This window comes from Mugil cephalus, chromosome 2 (genome assembly GCF_022458985.1).
Source record: "Mugil cephalus isolate CIBA_MC_2020 chromosome 2, CIBA_Mcephalus_1.1, whole genome shotgun sequence".
Taxonomy (NCBI): Eukaryota; Metazoa; Chordata; class Actinopteri; order Mugiliformes; family Mugilidae; genus Mugil; species Mugil cephalus.
The window spans coordinates 10,717,098-10,735,192 of record NC_061771.1 but is presented as its reverse complement, the minus strand read 5'-3'; the positions used below and the strand labels follow the sequence as shown (position 1 = coordinate 10,735,192).

The 18,095-nt window shown below is 41.7% G+C and overlaps 1 non-coding gene across 1 annotated transcript; it reads right to left on the bottom strand.

The window, feature by feature from the left end:
• Positions 1-15,799: 15,799 nt before the first annotated feature.
• On the bottom strand, positions 15,800-15,871 carry trnae-uuc. Its single transcript has one exon. It is a non-coding gene; the product is annotated as a tRNA-Glu (tRNA).
• Between the last annotated feature and the right edge of the window lie 2,224 nt (positions 15,872-18,095).

Here is an 18,095-nt window from a genome sequence, read left to right as displayed (position 1 = left end):
GGCGGGGAGACACCCGCTGTGCTGCTAGTCTGCTAGCCTGCGATTAGCACAGAGCAGGCGGCTGGTTCCCAGGGTTCTCTCCCAGTTACCTCCTGCAGAGCTGAAGATGATGACCTTGGCCGCCGCTGGAGCTTTCCTCCCCTGCTAGGAGTGAATGGCGGACCAGGACAGAGTGCCCTAGCCTCCACACTCCTTTGATTGCTAATCCCCCAAACATTGTACACCACCCGGCACCCTACCTGGCCCTCTAGCCGGAGGCGGCTTGGTGGTGGCCATTGAAAGCAGGTGATGAATGGGGCATAGCTGCTGGAAGCCAGGCTCCCCGGGTAGCAGGGGAGCTGTGCAGGCCCACAAAGCTGCTTAAAACAGTCCAGTGTAGGTCTCGTCTGTTTTTGTAGATTTCAGAAGGAAAAAAAAAAAGGATGCCCTCGCTTAGTCCTTGTTTCTTTAAGTCCTGATGAGTGGATTGCATTTTCCAAAAATAGCCATATGAAACAAGTATCAGCTATTCAAAAAAAAAAAAAAAAAAGTAAACAATGCCTCTCACCACCCCGGACAGGGCAGCGATACCAGTCGCTTTCACAAAGCTATTAAGCACGGCCACGGAAACACACAAAAGCCGACAAATGGGGAAAAATAAAATCATAACACTGCTGCTAACCAGAAGAGTCAGCGTAGATTGCTCGAGCATGGCTTGGGAGAATTCATGGACGCCTTAAAGTGATAGCATCCTATTTTCTCTGACCACCGCCCAGCATGGGTTAGAGTTTGGATGTAAAGCCACGTCAATGTAGTGACAGTGTGTCACTTCTTAGGCTTTTATTCTGTGTGAAGTCACTGACAGAGCGTTTTGCCCATTTCCGTGACTATTTACTAATCTATAGAAATTCTTTACGACATTTGCAAAACGATGGCAATTTTCCCATGAAAACTTTCCCAAAATGTTCTCCGGGACAGGAATTGTATGGAATTCACCATGAGAAACAGGAGGGACCGGTACATTCACAAGTCTCCCACAGGACAATGGCGGTAACACTCGATTCTGCCAATTCAGATTTTCGCCCCAGTGACATAGAATCCCCAAATTGTTCTCGAACGCATTTCAGAGGCGGCGGCAAACAAAAAATTAAAAAAAAAAAAAAAGAAAAAAAAAAGTAGAGCGATGCTGTGGAGTGAAAAAAAAAAAAGAAAACACAAACCTTCTCATTGGAACGTCAGCAGCATGTTCAGGAGAGACTGCTGGATGCCAGACTCTTAAGGAGACCGGAGCTGAATTCAATGCCTCTTGTCAGGGGAGCTTGATGTGATTATCGCCCCCTGCTAGGGCAGCGATAGTGAAGTTGTCTGGCTCTGGCGAGGACGCTCAAACAGCGCTGCGGGACGCCCTTCTCGCTGTCCCCTCTCCAGGAACATCGCTCCAGACGCAACAGGGGGTGGGAGGCATCCACCATCTTCACTAAAGTGTCTCTCTGCATGTGTGCATGCGCGCATGTGTGAATTCAAGTTGTGCGATATTTTTGTTCTTACTGTTGATGCTTGGCGGTAAATGGGAGTTGTTGTTTTTTTTGAGACAGGCTCCCCATCACTGACCCTTAAAAACTCATGCTGACCACTTCTGGGCGCATTACTTTTTAATGTACTTGCCTCAGTGTGCAAACCAATTTCGAGATCGTCCCTAGCGTGTGTAAATATTTGTGTCTGCCAGACAGTGAATAAAAATCGTTGTTTGGGCTGCCTTAGGATGATTCCCCCTCCCCCCCCACTTGTATTTCCACTGAGGAGCCCATCGCTCTCGGCTGATATCGACAGACGCACTGCTGCCTATTGATCTATGAATTTGTACAATATGATAACAACAAAATGTCTTTTTTAGTGGTGGGTCTGCGATGCGCCCGTTTAATTTATTTTCATCTCTTGTATTTGTCTTTTTCAGAATGAAAAGCAGTGACATAACAGAGAACGTAATCAGGTCTCAAAAGGTTCTTTAAGTTGAGAGTTACTCTTACATATGTGAATAAACCATTGAGGGATTGTAGCCAAACAGGAATTACATCTGAGCTATAAAATGTTAACATTTCTTTGATAAAGGCCTCAAGACATGTTCGAATGAAAAGATGAAAAGCTGAAACCTACGGTGGCATATACAGCAGACATGACTGGTGATGCATTTCTATGTGTGTTGACCACCCAGGCATGAGATCTTTTTTTTTTTTTTTTTTTTTAGGTTATCAGAGCATTTCAGTAGATTTCCCCACATTGTACCACCAAGCCCCTACCCCTCCTCCTTTCTGTGCTGTCCCCCTGGAGGCAAAGGGGGTAAAATAAGACTTCAAAGCAACTCCAAAATAGTCCTGACACAAACTCATTTCCTCATGTTACATGAAGGGGGCTGGCAGGCTCGCTAGACTGTTCTGACTCTGGTATGTCTCAGCCTCCTGCTCTGCGCTACCTCATAACAAGCGGTGGTGACGGGATGCCATTTTGACAGAGCGATTATGGACAGTCTGACATAGACTTAAAAGGAGCCAGATGGGGGGAGAATTTACAAGGGCCTATCTGTGGGTCACGCTGGGCTCAGATGAGATGAGGAAATGGGAGCTCATTTAGGGGGATGCTATTAGCAGTGAAGGACCACAAATGACTGCAGCTTGGAACTATATTAAGATGGAGCAGCTAAGAGCGGGGCGGCCTGCGCATTCAGCTGTTGCCATTCCCGATGTTTTTACTGCAAATCTTTGCACAATCAGAGGAGTCGTGCTTGTTCCAAAAACAAGAGTTAAAGGGTCAGTTCAAAAAACACGTTTTTTTTTTGTTTTGCAGTTACATCTCGCCCTGTCCCACTGTGCAGATGCTTCATATCTGCTTGTGAAACTTTTCTCAGGTGTTTCCTCAGTGTCCCACTAATAATCAGAACAGGTTTTCACACCACTGATAACCACTTAAACACAGGTTTGAATAAATTCATTCTTTCTGAGCTTGTTTGCTACACGTGGGGTAAGAAACATGGAGGTAGCAAAGCAAAAAAGCTAAAACAAATGTCTGAAAAGATGAACGAAGCCAGAATCCGCGTGGACCGTAATGTTGGAAGCGTGGAAACATCTCGGCCGTCAAATCGGGTCAGTGTTTTCAGTAAAGTTAAAAACTATAAAAAAAACTTCTTCTGCTACATTTCCAGCAGTGTGTATAACAGCTCTGTCAAAAAGTTCCATAGTGACTGATGTTTGGGCTCGTAAACACACACATCTGATCACATTTTATGTAGTGTCAGTGTAAACAGTTGATCTGGAAAATCTGATCTGAATGACTTCAGCCAGTTGATACTGTCCAAGTAAATACAGCCATGAATTCCAGTAAAACAGAAGGATTGTAGATTTTTAGACCCTTTCTATTGTATTGAACTTAATCAACCAAATTAAACACTCGCATCTTGAGCACACAACTTAAAAGAATACTTCACACAAACAGTTACCAATTTTATATCTATTCTTTCTCGTCAAGGAATTTCTTCTACATTATGCACAGTTCAGCTGTGCTTACAGATGACTGCTGAACCATTAGCTGAAAGCTACATTTCTTGATTTGAGGAACAGGCTACAGGACTCTGGTAAGCAAACGATACTGAAATCCACACGGCTGCCACCAACCAACCAAGTTTTAATGTTACATCTGACCTGGAACATTCGGTATTAAAACTTGTGTTCCCAACCAGCACCTGTATCAGAACCACAACCTCTGTAATGACTTGGAGAAATTATGCATTTTCTGGAACTATCACTCACTGAAAGACCATACGTTAAGCTATTATTTATTCATTCATCTCCACCCTGATGGTAATTATTTCAGAGACCTGCACAAAACAAAAAAGAATACAATTATAGCTGAATACTGACTGTTTTTTAAATTACCTATGTGTTAAATAATAATTAAGTAATAATTTGTTAAGTGATGTTGAGGTTAGTTTATTATTCAGTTTGTTAACAGCTACAAGGACAGAATATTTCCATTACTGATAAACAACAATCATGTGCAGCGCTTTTTTGTATTTGTGGCATCATTTGTAATAACACTTATGTGAGTCTTTTATGAAAGCCTGAGGCAAAACTCTACTTGAGAGCGCCCCTGTTGAGTCTCTAATGTGTGTGTGGGATTCATTGGTTGTTCACACAACCAAAGGAATCCAGTCAAATGTGTCGTCAGTGCATCCTGGGTGTGTTCCCACCTGTAATTTAAATCGGGTATTTGTTCAGATTCTGCAGGACGGATGCTAATGCAAGGTGTGAATGGTCTCTGTGCCACTACACAAAAAACTTAAACAGCTTACCTCAAGGCGAAGAGTCAAGGTGTGGAGCTCAAGGTGATTGATGTACATGTGGAAGTTTCATGCAAGAGAATGAAGTTTGGACCCAGGCTCAAACATTTGGGTTAATGTTCACTGTTTTCATTAACCTAACATAAAGTTTACCTTTAAGTGTTTCCAGGACTCACTCATGGATCTTTTACTTTTCATTTCTGGTGAAGCTTCAGGTTTCAGGCTCCGGGTCTGGAAAGCATCTTAAATAAATTAATAACCCAATTTATGTCATTAAGGATCCTGCACAGCACACAGAGCCTGCAGCAAGACATTCTGAAAGTGTTTTTATAATATGTTGTCTGGAAAACAGGGTTTTTTTTTAGACAATATCGGGAAATATAAACCACATATTGAACTGTTCAGCTCTCATTCCGACATTACGCACTTTAACAATGACATAATTATCATTTATTCCATTCTACTAATTCATTTAATAAAATAACAAGATTATATCACAAAATCCAATATGTGGGATGTGTCTGTGTTTGTCCGTCGCTGACTATTTGACACACTTGCACCTAAGAAACAGGCTTCAGATCAGAAGTGTAATTTTGAAGGAGACGCCCCTCCCTGGACCTTTTCCCGTCAAAGAGACCTGCTCATTTTAAAGTTTCTAAATGATTTTTCTCCCCCCCTTTTTTTATTCTCACCGAGCCCCATGCTAGAGAGGGAGAGAGTCTGGGGGATGTTCTAGCAGACGTGATGTGTTTGATGGTGACGAATGAATCTGCAGCTTGGAATAGATAGCCAGCAGCACTGTTTGGCCAACAGGTACCCTGGTTGTTGCTAGGGACTCCCTCTCGCTGCAGCGATCAGGCGGTGATTGGCTAATGCATTTTATCCAGCCAGGATGAGGGGGGGTGCAACGTATACAAGTCCATCCACACAGGCACTGAGATAATGCTGGATTTTAATAAGCAGTTCTTCCTTCAAAAGAAACAATTTACCCCCAAACAATAGAACGGCTTTCTGCATACGTTGCACACGTCATCTGCAAGATACATTTCAATCATAGAGCGAAATGAGGTAAGATTATTCATCAAGATTAGGTGATGGTAATATTAGATAAGTCCAGGATGTAATATAGCTCATATAATGAAGGTAGGAATGGACCTGGGCAATATCACGAGATAATAATTGGTACAAGCTCTTAGAAAATTGATATTGTCACATTGCCATCAGCAGCAGCAGCTCCTGCACCGCCGCCTCCCACGTATAAACCCACCCAGATCCATATAGCCTCAGTTAAATGGGAAAATAAATAAATAAAGCATTTGCGGGGCTATGATTCATAAAGCGCAAAATAATGGATGATAAATAAATGAAAAATGGTGCCACAGTATCTCGCAAATTGCAGCCGGGCAGAACAGAGGATCACTACATCACTCCGCGCTAAATATAGATCCCATGAAAGCTATTGACTTTTCCATTGCTTCGGGATACATTGATTTTTCTCTTTGATTGTGTTTTCCACAGACGCAGGGAGAGGAACGGCGGCTTCAGACCGCTGCACAGACATCGCAGACGTTTCCACGAAGAAAGGAGCCAAAAACAGACACCTGGCAGGACACGCACTGAAAAAGAAAAAGAAGAAAAAAAAAAGCCGAAAAATAGTTGGAGGAGTGACGTGAACCTGTTGAGCGACTCTTCCTCCCTCCCTCCCGCATGGAGGACGAGGACACCGGCTCCTCGCACAGTGGGGTTTTGATCTTTTTGCATTGGCATCCACTTCCTCCATCTACAAAGGCCATGAAAGAGAATGAGTAATTCATCTATCTGTGTCTGTGTGCGTGTTTGACCTATTTCCGCTGCACTGACATGAGGTTGGCATTTCTGCTTCTCAAGTATAAATGTAAACACGGGCGCGCAGTCCTTGTTGAAAGACCTAATGTTTCAGCTCATATGAAAACATGAAATACGTGCGGAGCAGTATATATATATGTTATCAATATTCACCATGTCTGGCTTCCTGTCTGTCACAAACAAGCGATTCTGCTGCTGTATGAACAACAGGGTTCTGCATTAGTTTCATTTTACGGCTCTATATGGTTTATACTGTATTTTCACTTTTTAGTTGCTGGATTCATGCAACATCACAAAAGACAAGCAAATAGAGAAATCTACGGTGGCCAAGAGAACTCACACGCTGTAGCTCAGGACAAAACACAAGGAAATTAAGAAACACGTACAAACACGTACAAATACTCAGAAACATTTCCAGGGACCCTAAAAAAACAGATGAAAGGCCTCAGAATAAATAATGGAATAGTATTCACTCCGTCAGTCTAATGTAAATGCATTTTCTCGTCAGAGATTGATTGAGAGCTAATGAAAAGCAAAAAAACTACTTGGAAGGCATACACTAGCAGCAACTCTTACTACAAGTACATATACTTTAAGAGCTGTAAGTTTTTCAACAACATTCTGTTTCCATCGGCTTCTTTCTGTATTTGCAGTGACTTATTTGCATTGTCACACTGAGAACAACACTCTCCGACTTCGTTTGTCCGCTTGTATGCGCTGTATGTCCGTTAAACTCCCTCAGCTCACATTTCTGAATACCCATAAAAATATCTTCCACAAGTCAACATATGCACAACATTTAGGAGGAATTCTACAAACTGAGCGCACACAGCCACACACTATTTGGCTGCAAATGTCAGATTTCCCAGCTCAAGAGAGGAGGAATGTCTAAATGCATTTAAAAAAGAAAGAAAAAAATGAACGAGATACTGAGGAACGGGGGTGAAAAGGAGGTGGGGTGTTTCAGCTTATTACTAGCTTAATCAGACTCGCTTCTTATCACAATAAGAGTCTGGTAACGCGCCTCATAATGAAATCCAAATGGCGTTTTACCAGACTACCAACAGATAGAGAGAGAGAAAAAAAAATCCACTGCATGCAGCTGGACAGTCGTCCAACCAGTCAGAGCCACGGCGCTCAGTGGCCATGTATGACCACGTTTCTGTCACTCTTCCATCCGTCAAACGCGCCCGAATGATTCGATAGGCCCGGCAGATCTTTGCCAGAGCCTACTCAGTTACCAGCGGAGAGACTCCACGCCAACTTTTCTCCATAAAACACTTTCCTATGTTGGATTTTATTTCAAAATAAAAATGCATCTTTTCTTCTCTCCTGACTGTATGTTTGTGGAAAACTATCGAAGCACGATGATTACTTGTATTACCTTTACACCAAATAATAGATTTCTTATTTGGCAATACTTTATAATCATTCATAATCATTTGCTTTTTTAGACAATGTGAAATGGAAAGACTTGGATGTCTGTGCTCTCCATCGGAAACTTCATTTAAATCCACATGAAATTCACCCTCTCTTAAAATCAGAAATAGCACTGAAGTGGTAAAAACCGAACAGGACAAACGTAAGTGGAGCATTATGGACAACAAGCAAGAGACTATTTTAAAAATGGAGAGGCAAAAAAAAAAAAAAAAAAAAAAACAGGCTCATGCATCACAATAATAAAGGAAGGAATAGTAATAGTCATCAAATGCCTGTTTTTGTCGTCTGCGCCTTAAAAGCCTGTGACTGCACATGCACCCGGCACTTCACCTTGAGAAGAGGAAAGAGGAAGCCTCTATCAAAGCTTTGATGTGGGACTGAAGACCGGGGGAAGTTCAAAGGGCAAGTCAGAGAAACAGAGGGAATGAGTGAGAGCCGGGGAGGAGGGGGTGACGTGGAAGACTCCCACCGGGGCTTCTTCATGGTGCAGTGAGGAGACTCTTAATAAGGACACCAGCTAATGAGGTCCAGGGACATCCCGTACACACACACAAACGCTCACCACAGCCTCCGTAGCGCTTGATATTATTTACCGCTCCAACGACGAGCACTTTGCGATCACATAAAAACCCAGCGGTCTGGATTTGATATAAAGGGCTGCGACAGGAAAAGCGGGGCCATGTGAGCGCCGTGTTGTTGTTTACGGTTTCCTCCATAGCACAATGTTATTCAAAACAGGATGCTTTTTCAAATAATTATGCAGGGATGTTAGCAATTTCATCTGGTCATACAAAAACAATCCTTCGTTGCGAGCAGATGGAACGCATCATTTCAGGGGGATGGAAAAATTCACTGTCCCCCTTTACTCCCTGGTGTTATCGCTGCGTGGAAGATGTGCGTATATGATCAGGAACTAACTCGAGAAGTTTGTAGGAATTTCTCCCTCTCGCTCTCTCTCTCTCTTTTTTTTTTTTTTTTTTTGCACAGTTGAAAGACTCTGCCGCAGTTTTCCTCCCTGGATCTTCACCTCTGGTGGAAAATACGGAAAGTGTTTATGATGTTGTTGACTGAGAACTGAGATCAATTCACGTATGAATTTCACTCTTTGGACACGGAGGAGGAACAATTATTTGAGAGAGGGGTTTGTTTCCTCCTTATCATTCTGAAAAAGCCCACAGGGAGAAGGTGTGGGGTGAGAACCGACATTCCTCCATGTAGCTCTCATTAAGCCAAGTGCAGAGGGAAAGGCTGGTTTAGATTCATGGCCATTCCCAACCTCGGTTGGTGCATCTGAAAAGAACTTGTGATAGAAACAGCATGCTGCAGGAAATTGAATGCAGCTGCGTGGCTGTTGTTTGTTTCAGTGTTGGAGCTCTTTTTTTCTTCACACTATTTTTTTTTTTTTTTTTATGGAAGAAGAATTAAGACTTTGTAGCTTCGACTGTCACAACTCATGATCCAAATAAAGGTTTTCTGTGTATGCTCTTAAACCCAATGATGGTTTTAATGTCGTTAATCTCATTGGACGGCGTCCTCTACCCCCACCTTGAGATCTCGGTTTTTGCAAAATGTCTTCGTCAGTCACACGGAGGAAAAAAAACAACAACCCAACAAAAAAAAAAAGGAAAGGAAAGAGGAATTTCACAATCATTTTTGTGGAAGTAGATGTCAGGCTTGCAGTCAGTCAGTCAGTCAGTGGTGCCTCGGTTTGATCTTCAGAGTAGTCTGATGCAGCTTCAGAGTGTGACTAACGCTGCTGACACGTTTCCTCGTTGCCCCCATTATATCTAACCTAAAACACTGGAAGTCGGCTTGTTTATGTCAACACTAACGAGTGGAAGTTTTTCCTTAAATGCGCATCTTTACCAAGCTTCTGGCTCACTGGACATGGATGAAGCTTGAGGAACGACACAGAAGAAAAAAAAACAAAAAGACTTTCAGTTATCAGTTTTCGATGTGTTTTCAACTCTGCTTCTTCTCAAAACATATTTTACATGTCCTCCACGTGAACGTTTGACGTAACCGGACAGTTTGACAATAAAAGGCGGTTTTCACATTTCTTCTGGTGAAGACGGAGGGTGTTGATCTAAAATCCTACACCCACAGGCGCGGTTTTAACCCAGCTTGTGCGGGAGCCAAGAAACTTACGCACGTGCAGCATAGAAAATTAAAAACACCGCAGACCACTTAGTGAAGGTGACAACATTTTGTCTCGAAACAAAGGAACACTGTCACATCCGTAGATTCTAGTTTAGATAATGAATAACATTTGTGCTTTTTTTGAGTTTATGTAAAACATTTCAAATAAAAAAAAAAATCTAGTTGCACTCAGGTTGTTTTTATACATCTTCATAAACAGGGCTTGACATTAACACCCACCAACCCACCAGATGAATTTCAGCAGTGACTGGTGGCACGGCCACTCCCACCTCTAAGTCACTTTGGCGGGCTGAATTTTATGTACATTTTTAAATTTTAGTTTTCTCAAACGGCATCTGAAATTATAAATTAAATGCAAAGTTAGACTACGACACTACAAATCCCATGAGCACTGCGTGCACACAGTGTTTGCTCATTGGTCCATTCGCGACCAAGTAATGGACTGTAGTCAGGTGTTCTCTTAACAGCTGTGAACACGGTTGAGAAGTGGTGGAGTGAATATATGAAGGCCATAGGCCAGGGCTGGGCAATTCATTTCTACAGGGTCCCTCTGTGTTAGAGAGCTGAACCAACAATAACTTGTACTTAATTCTACTCAATATTAATTTTCTACTGTTGTAAAAAGCAGTAAATTATATATTTATAGGCTGCTACTGGTAATCAGAAGAAGTATAAAAATATTTTGTAAATTAATGAATTTTGATTCAGGTCTAAGAGGAAAATACAATTGATTTGTAGTGCCGGATATAATGCATTGAAATGTTGGAAACTTTGTCCTCTTAGGACAGTTTTGGTGGACCAAGGTGTAGCTACATGAATTAGTTTCTGTATCTCAGTAAATGTTTAATAGATAATAGGAAGAAGCTGTCTCAATCATCCTTTCTGAAGAATTAACCAACGCAGATCCTAACTACGTTCATACGTAAATAATACGTCATGGCTTTTCAAAATAAAAGCGACACAGTTGTATTGCATGCACAACATAAATACTTGTTCATTTGTGTTCATGAGTGACACACCACGGGCCAGACAGGGATGTCGAAAGGGGCGTGCGTGGCCCGCGGACCGCAACATGTCCAGGTCTGCCATAGGCGTACTGAAGGTCAGAAAACCCGACAGAAAAGCTGAAGAAGGGACGCAGGATGGGGAGACAAAGAAAGAAAGCTGTTTAATGAAAATTAGAACACGGCTCTCTTGAATACTCTATTCTGATTGATGAATTGTCAAGATTTAATGGTGATTATTTCTTGATGGACCACTGCTGCCCCTGGCAACTTACAACACCCAACTTTAACGCACTTAATAACTAGGAAAATGGAGTATTTTATATTCGAATTTAATTTATTTGGAGAGGACAAAACACTGGATACACGACTGTAGAACAACATGTCGCCGGCAAAGAAGAAAAAAAGAGAAGAAAAGAGCATGGAACGGGTAAGAGAGGTGAAAATAACCAGGAAGTTGATTTTACATGAATAAAATCTCCTTGAATCATTATTTTGAGTCACACTATTGTATAATTTAGTTGTAAGTCGTGTTCTAAGCGGGTTTTTAATATGTGATAAGAAACCATACTTTTTATTACTATAGACTGCATATTTTCATACAAAAGGAGCTTTAGGCCTACTCAGAACCTTATCGGAGCTGAACACTTGATAATGACCTGCAGTGTTAAACATTTCTTGATATGTGTGTACGAAGGTCATTTTCATTTAAAAAGTTTGTAAATAAACATAATAAAATCCACAGTGGATACGTGTTCTGATAAGGTCTAACAGGATAGTATCTGAAAACGTGTGAAGAAAATCTTCAAGTTTCTGAGAGAACATGTTAAACATCAGCTTAAATGTTGCTTATGTCCTGAAATGTAGGTTCAATCTGTGCAAACAAATAAACAGTGTGAAATAAAAGTCAACAAATGATTCTAGCGTTTTAGAAATGTGTGGAAAATAGAAACTTCCCCTCTGGGAAACTCCAGCTGAATTAAATATTCATGTTGGAATTGCATCATAATGGGTTTTCATATAAATGTATAATTTTGGGAAACTCTCAAAACCCAAACACAGTCCATCCACGTCCATGTTCTTATCAAAATGGCCGCAGTACTGACACGTGTGAACGCACCACTGTGAAAGCCAGCGGGGTATTTTTAACAAATATATCTTTGAACCTTGATTTATTATTTGTCCATGAAAGGACAGAAGTGCTCAAAGTGCGAGAGGTCATGATGTTAAAAACGCCCTCTGACTCTCCCTTCGGTGTGAAGGCCTGGAACTTCTTCTTCCCCACCTGCTGCTGCTCATCAGCTCCCTCACTGCCTCACTGCCCAACACACACACACAGTCACACACACACCTGCTCCATGTGGTTTCACTGCTGCTCCTACCTGCTGAGTGAACAGCTGCCCACGCTGCCTGTAAACCCAGATCCCTCCCATCGGCTCTGACTTCTAACGTCAGCCCCTCTTAGGGTGCCAGCAAGTTTGTTTGAAGCGATTTATCCGCTCTGCCTCCACCTCAGTGTGTGTGTGTGACTGTGGAGGACGTGTCTCTTTTTAAAAGGCTCAATCTTTTTAGTGTTGAAGCTGCAATAATCAATAGCCGTATGGAACGTGAGTCAGTGTTTTAGCATCTTTGAGCTCATTGATTTGGTTTTTGCGTTTTGGTTCAGGTTCACCGCACTCATCAAACCTTTTTCAGTAGCAGCATAAAACTCCTTTTAGCTGAAAAGCTCTGCTCAAGACCTAGCTGGAAGCTAGACAAACTTCATGATGGAAAGTTGGGAACTGATTATTCTGATGGACAGGAGAGTAACAGCTACATATACCGCTTCACATCGAATATCTCAGCATTTTCAGACCAGTGGGTCGACTTGCCTTTGGTGTGTTTTCACACTGGCAAAAGTCCCGGGTTGGACCTCCCGCTGTGAGAGCTGCATGCCTGTTTTTTTCTCCCTCATATGTCATCGCGTACATTGCAGATAAAATTGCAGTTTGTTGATGACCTGAAGAATGAACAGGTCAGACCCCCGCTCCTTCAAAAGGCTGCTAATATTAGAATAAATCACTGTGTCCTGCACCAAACTCAATATCTGCCACCAAATCTCCTCTTTTCCTCGGATGCAGAGCGCTGCCATGTTTGTTAAAAAGTGTGGGAGATGGCTATACAAGCTGTATATAAACACAGTCTTTGTCCTTTTAAATATTTGTCATTGTAGTATCATGGAGAAACTTTGCTTCTGTTTGGTTAACTCTGGTCACTAAAACTACTCCACAAGTTTGCACTTACAGTATTTGGCTCTAGGTGGCTGTGGAGACATTCCCCCACAAAACTACAGGCTGTGATGGTTGTGATTCACCATGCAGTTATGTCTTTGTCAAAGACAGAAGATGTAACGTCCAACCAAGCAACCACCCTGAACAATCAAGTCACCGCGGAAAAGCCAAAGCTGCTGTTCCTCTAATGTCCACTAGAGGCTGGTTCTAAAAGTGTGTCAATCTCCATAGACCTCCATGTTTGCAGTGTGATCTCTATAGCCAATTTATCCATTCACTGATTTCTGAATAACTTAAGGCTTAAACTTATGCACTATTTAAGATGTGGCTGCTTTGAGTAACAGGTGGGTGCAGTCATTTGTTGTTGCAAGCTACTTTAGCTCCACTTTAGATAGGTGGAGTCAGGTGCTGCCAACATGGTGAGGGCTGGGAACATGACACTGAGCTTCAAAACCGCTCTTCAAGGAACATGTGGTGAATGGCTAGGAGTGAGGTTGATATCCACACCTGCAATGGCCCCTTATTTCCACAGGTACCACCAAAGAGAACAAAATTAAAACATATCTTTTACGTTGGAACATGTTTTCTTTACTGTAACATTTTCATGAGCTGAATAGATGGAAAAAATGACTACCATGTGGCTCTTGAAGAATATTGTTTTGTGGTAATAGGACTTGAGTGAATTGAAGCCACAGCCCAGTTTGTGATCATTTTTTAACAGCGTTGTAATGAGAAAGAAAAAAGCTTGAACATTGACTCAACAAATACCAAGCGCGTGATGAACTCCTTCACCTCGGCCAGATATGTTAATCAGGTGGACTCCATATGACAGGATGTCCTTGTGTATTTTTATCGTTGTATTCACAAACACATACAGTAAATAAACAGAGGAGGCATCACAACTGTCACCGCCGCTCCAGATGTTGTTTTCAGCGAACACTGTACATTTGCCACGACGCGCCAACATCCGTCAAACGGAGAGCTCCCTGACGCAGTTCAAGCACGATGTGGCTTCTCCTCTGTGTCGTCTCAGCTTTGACGCCTCGGTTCCTGTTGTCATGGTTAAAGCGCACAGTGTAGCACTACCCAGTATTTTTTTCTTCGGGAAAAGAGAAGTCTTCCCATACTGACACCTGTCACTGACTCCTGTGTCTCCAGAACGTCTGCAGTGGAGAGACTCCAGCATGTGCAGCATGTTTAACTCTGATAATACCAGCACTGTCTTTTCTCCCACCCGAATGTATTCATTTCATCTTTCCACTGCTGTGAATGTGACTTGGTTTTATAATCACAAGCGTCTTGAAATGTATAAGTCACAAACTGTAAGTTATACAAGCGTATGTGTTAAACTCAGGGGAAATGTTACTATGGTTCTCCTTGTGTATGCAAAATATATATAAATAAATAAATAAATATAAATTTCTGAATCATAAAGAGCAGTAAAACAAATTAAATTAAGAGATGGATTTTTATTATTATTATTTTACACACAAATCTTCCTTTCACACCCAAATGAAAACACACGATATTGATTGAACATGTGAAGTACATGTTATATATCATATTTATGAAAAATCATTGATTATTTCTCTGACATCTTGTAATCAGCTTAATGACCCTACAGAGTACTTCAATTTCATATGTGTGTTGTGTGTTTCTTCCATGTTGTACACACACTCACTTGCCACTTCATAAGGTACAGTACTGATAATGAACAAGGAACATGATCAGTTCTCCACTGAGTGACTCTAGACCAACTTTTTGCGACAAAAATGAGTGAATGAATAGCCTGACAATCCTGCAGTAAGTCTTAGCTTGATGAAGGTTACGGTATTAAGCATTCGTTAATTGAGAGAGCTGTTGATTCAACTGTGTTTTTGTACTGAAATATGTTATTATTTTGACAACCCCTAAAATGATCATCTACTCTATGATGGGGTTCTACCATAAACTGAACATTATAACAGTCATGAAGAGGGATTTCGAGCAGGACTGTATCAGAATGGATTTGTTTACACTGGTGTACCTAATGCAACGTGATGTCTCTTCATTAGCAATGAGAGCTCTTTGACACTGTCGCTCTTGGACTCTAACAGGCCAATTATTGCATGTGTCTTAAATAAATGTTCCTTGATTCGTCCTTACTGAACTAGGTATCTAAGTGTTCGCCATGTGTGACACTGGGTTTATACAGTATTTACGTGTCTGAAGTCAGAAATCATTTCCTTTGTTTCTGATTCATAATTACACAGGATAAGATGTTACAATCTCTTGCGCCAAGTTCCGAGGCAAAACACATTTAGAAGCCCAGTCCAACTGAAAAACTGACCAGCAGGCTAGCAGTCAGCTAGCCTAGCCTAGCCTAGCCAACGGCAGTAGGCAGTATGTGGGTTTTCAAGTGGGCACCTCCCCTCACCCATGTTTTATTAAGTTAGGCCCAGAACACCTGGGCCTAACGCCTAACTTAACAGTAACAGTGACAGTGAGTCACCCCCCTTCATGCTGCCACCACACAACCACGCGACTTCCAACCACCGAGGGATTAGCTTAGTCCTTTTGGTTGTATGTCCAAGCTACCTCTCTCCCGGAAGGGAAGGGGTGGGATGATACACAGATGTCAAGATAATGACCTGCACATCATTTAAAACATTCAAAGTATGTAAGGTTACTTTGTGTACAATCTAAAAACTTAAGACCCCGTTAATCAGATTGACAAGCAAATTAGATAGATAGCTTTTTTAATCCCTGAAAGGAAATTAGGTAAAGAGTTGTTCCCATACCAGGAGTCGAACCCGGGCCGCCTGGGTGAAAACCAGGAATCCTAACCGCTAGACCATATGGGACAACATTAGTCCTCCCCGTCAGGGAATCGAACCCCGGTCTTCCCCGTGACAGGCAGAGATAATTTGACAATGGTGTTGCGTTGCAGGTGACACAAAGTTATGTATGCATCAACAAAACAAACTCTATACGTTGGTCTGAAAAACAGAACAGTGCTTTCGGCCTGAACGTGGCCTTGACTTGTCACAGGATTCAAGGATGTTTAAGGACTGACTGTCCAGCTCCACTCAAGCATCCCAATGAACAATGTCACAATTGAGACAAGACAACGTTGTTAAACGTGACGCAGGGCAGTAGGACCCAAATGAATGCATAGGAAAAGGCAGGAAGAGGAAACAAAAGAACTTAAATAAAAATCAAACTATAGTCCAAACAAGAGTAATCCAAGACAGAAAATACAAGGTGTATGAAGGCCAAAACATGAAGGACACTGCAAGGCAAAGTACTTGAGGTGTAGAAACACAAAGGGAGAGGCAGGATCATATATACACAAGGAGAACTAATTGGGAAACAAGACACAGGTGAAACCAATGAAGAGAGCAGAACACAGACAAAAGACACAAGGCAAGACAAGACAGTGGAATAAAAAAAATCCAAACCAAATATCTTTTCAAAATAAAACAGGAAACAAATTGAATTACCAAAAATCCTAAACACACTAAATAATGAAACAGAACAAAGAATACAGACATCATGACAAACATGTCTTTTGTTAAAAGCCCTATTGTGTCCAGCTGCATCCTGTTTGCTTTAACAGCCCTTCAAAGGTTGCATAGACTTAGACTATTTTCTAAAGTTTTGAGTGGAAGAACAGAGGCACACAACCAATACAACAGTGGAGCTGCATCTCCTCTCTTCCTGTCCTTTAGAGTCCCAGAAAAAGCCCAGACTGTAAACTTACAGAACATCGGTGGTGAGATCTGAAGGTTGGTTCAACTTCCCAACCCATCCGACAAGACCCGCAAGAAGAATGGGATAAACCCAGATGCAGGTGTGTAAAGGCTGTGGAAAAAAGAAGACTGAAGCTTTCGGGTCACACTGGCCTCTACGGATTCAACGCTATATATACTCAACTAACTAATATGCTCCAACTAAGAACTGATTCTCTCTGGAAACACATTAATATTGTGATCACGGTGTTTGCTGATATTCATTCAGTAAAATATCAAAAAGCGTTGAGTAATCATCTGTGATTCTAAGGACGCCCGCTCTGTATTACACAAGACCAAAAAAAGTTTTGCTTTCGTAAAGACAAGAGAGACTGTAAATTCTCATTCCAATGATCCATGGCCCTTTTCAGTTACAGGGAGTTTTACAGTGGAGCAAAGGAAAGAGCACCCTCAACCTTTCAATTACAGCCCATAATCATAACTCAGGGCCATGACAGCTCTGTCCTCCTATATTTGGCCATGGTTTCTATTTATCCTAATGCTACACTAAACAAACAACATCTTATTGATGTGCCCAGGCACAAACAGATGGACCAAATCCTATGAAATATTATATATAGCTCCCTCTCATCTTCAGTGACACTGTCACAGAGAATAGTTGCCATACCACTTCTCAAATGTGGCCCTCCAGGGGCAGACGCCTCTCCCTTTTAAGTCCTGCTTAATGTTTTTAATGCACTGCGAAACAGTAGAAAGCAACAATAACAGGAAATACTGCCAAGAGAGAGGGAGAGAGAAAGAAAGACCATCTTTCAAGACCTTTCCTCGTCATCTTTTTTTTTTCTTTGTAATTTTGGTTTCTCTCATGTTTGACATCAAAGATGTTGAAATTGTTTTCCCCGATGTTGTGTACTCTGTAATTATTAATCTGCCTTGCAAGACGGCTGCCTTTGGGGCAAAGTCAGACACAAAAGGCCCCTCTCTGGATCTCTGATGTGGAGTAACACACAAGGAAGAAAAGGAGAAAAAAAAGTGCAACGCTGCTGCCGAACTAAAAGTGTGAACTTTCAGACAATAGTTGTAAACTTTGAACGACAGAGAGAGACAGCGCTATAGAAAGCTGAGAAATGAAAAGCACAAAGTAAGACGCAGTAAGAAAGAGACGGGGTGAGGCAAGGTTTTAAAAGTGCAGTGTTGTTTTGACAGTGCTAGATGCAGTAATGAGGAACTCATCTCTTCCAGACTCACTCAACTCATACACTCTTTTTTAACACCTTGAACTGATTAGTCACCATTCTCAAAACTTCTGTGTGTGGATTCTGTGAATGTTGCACCA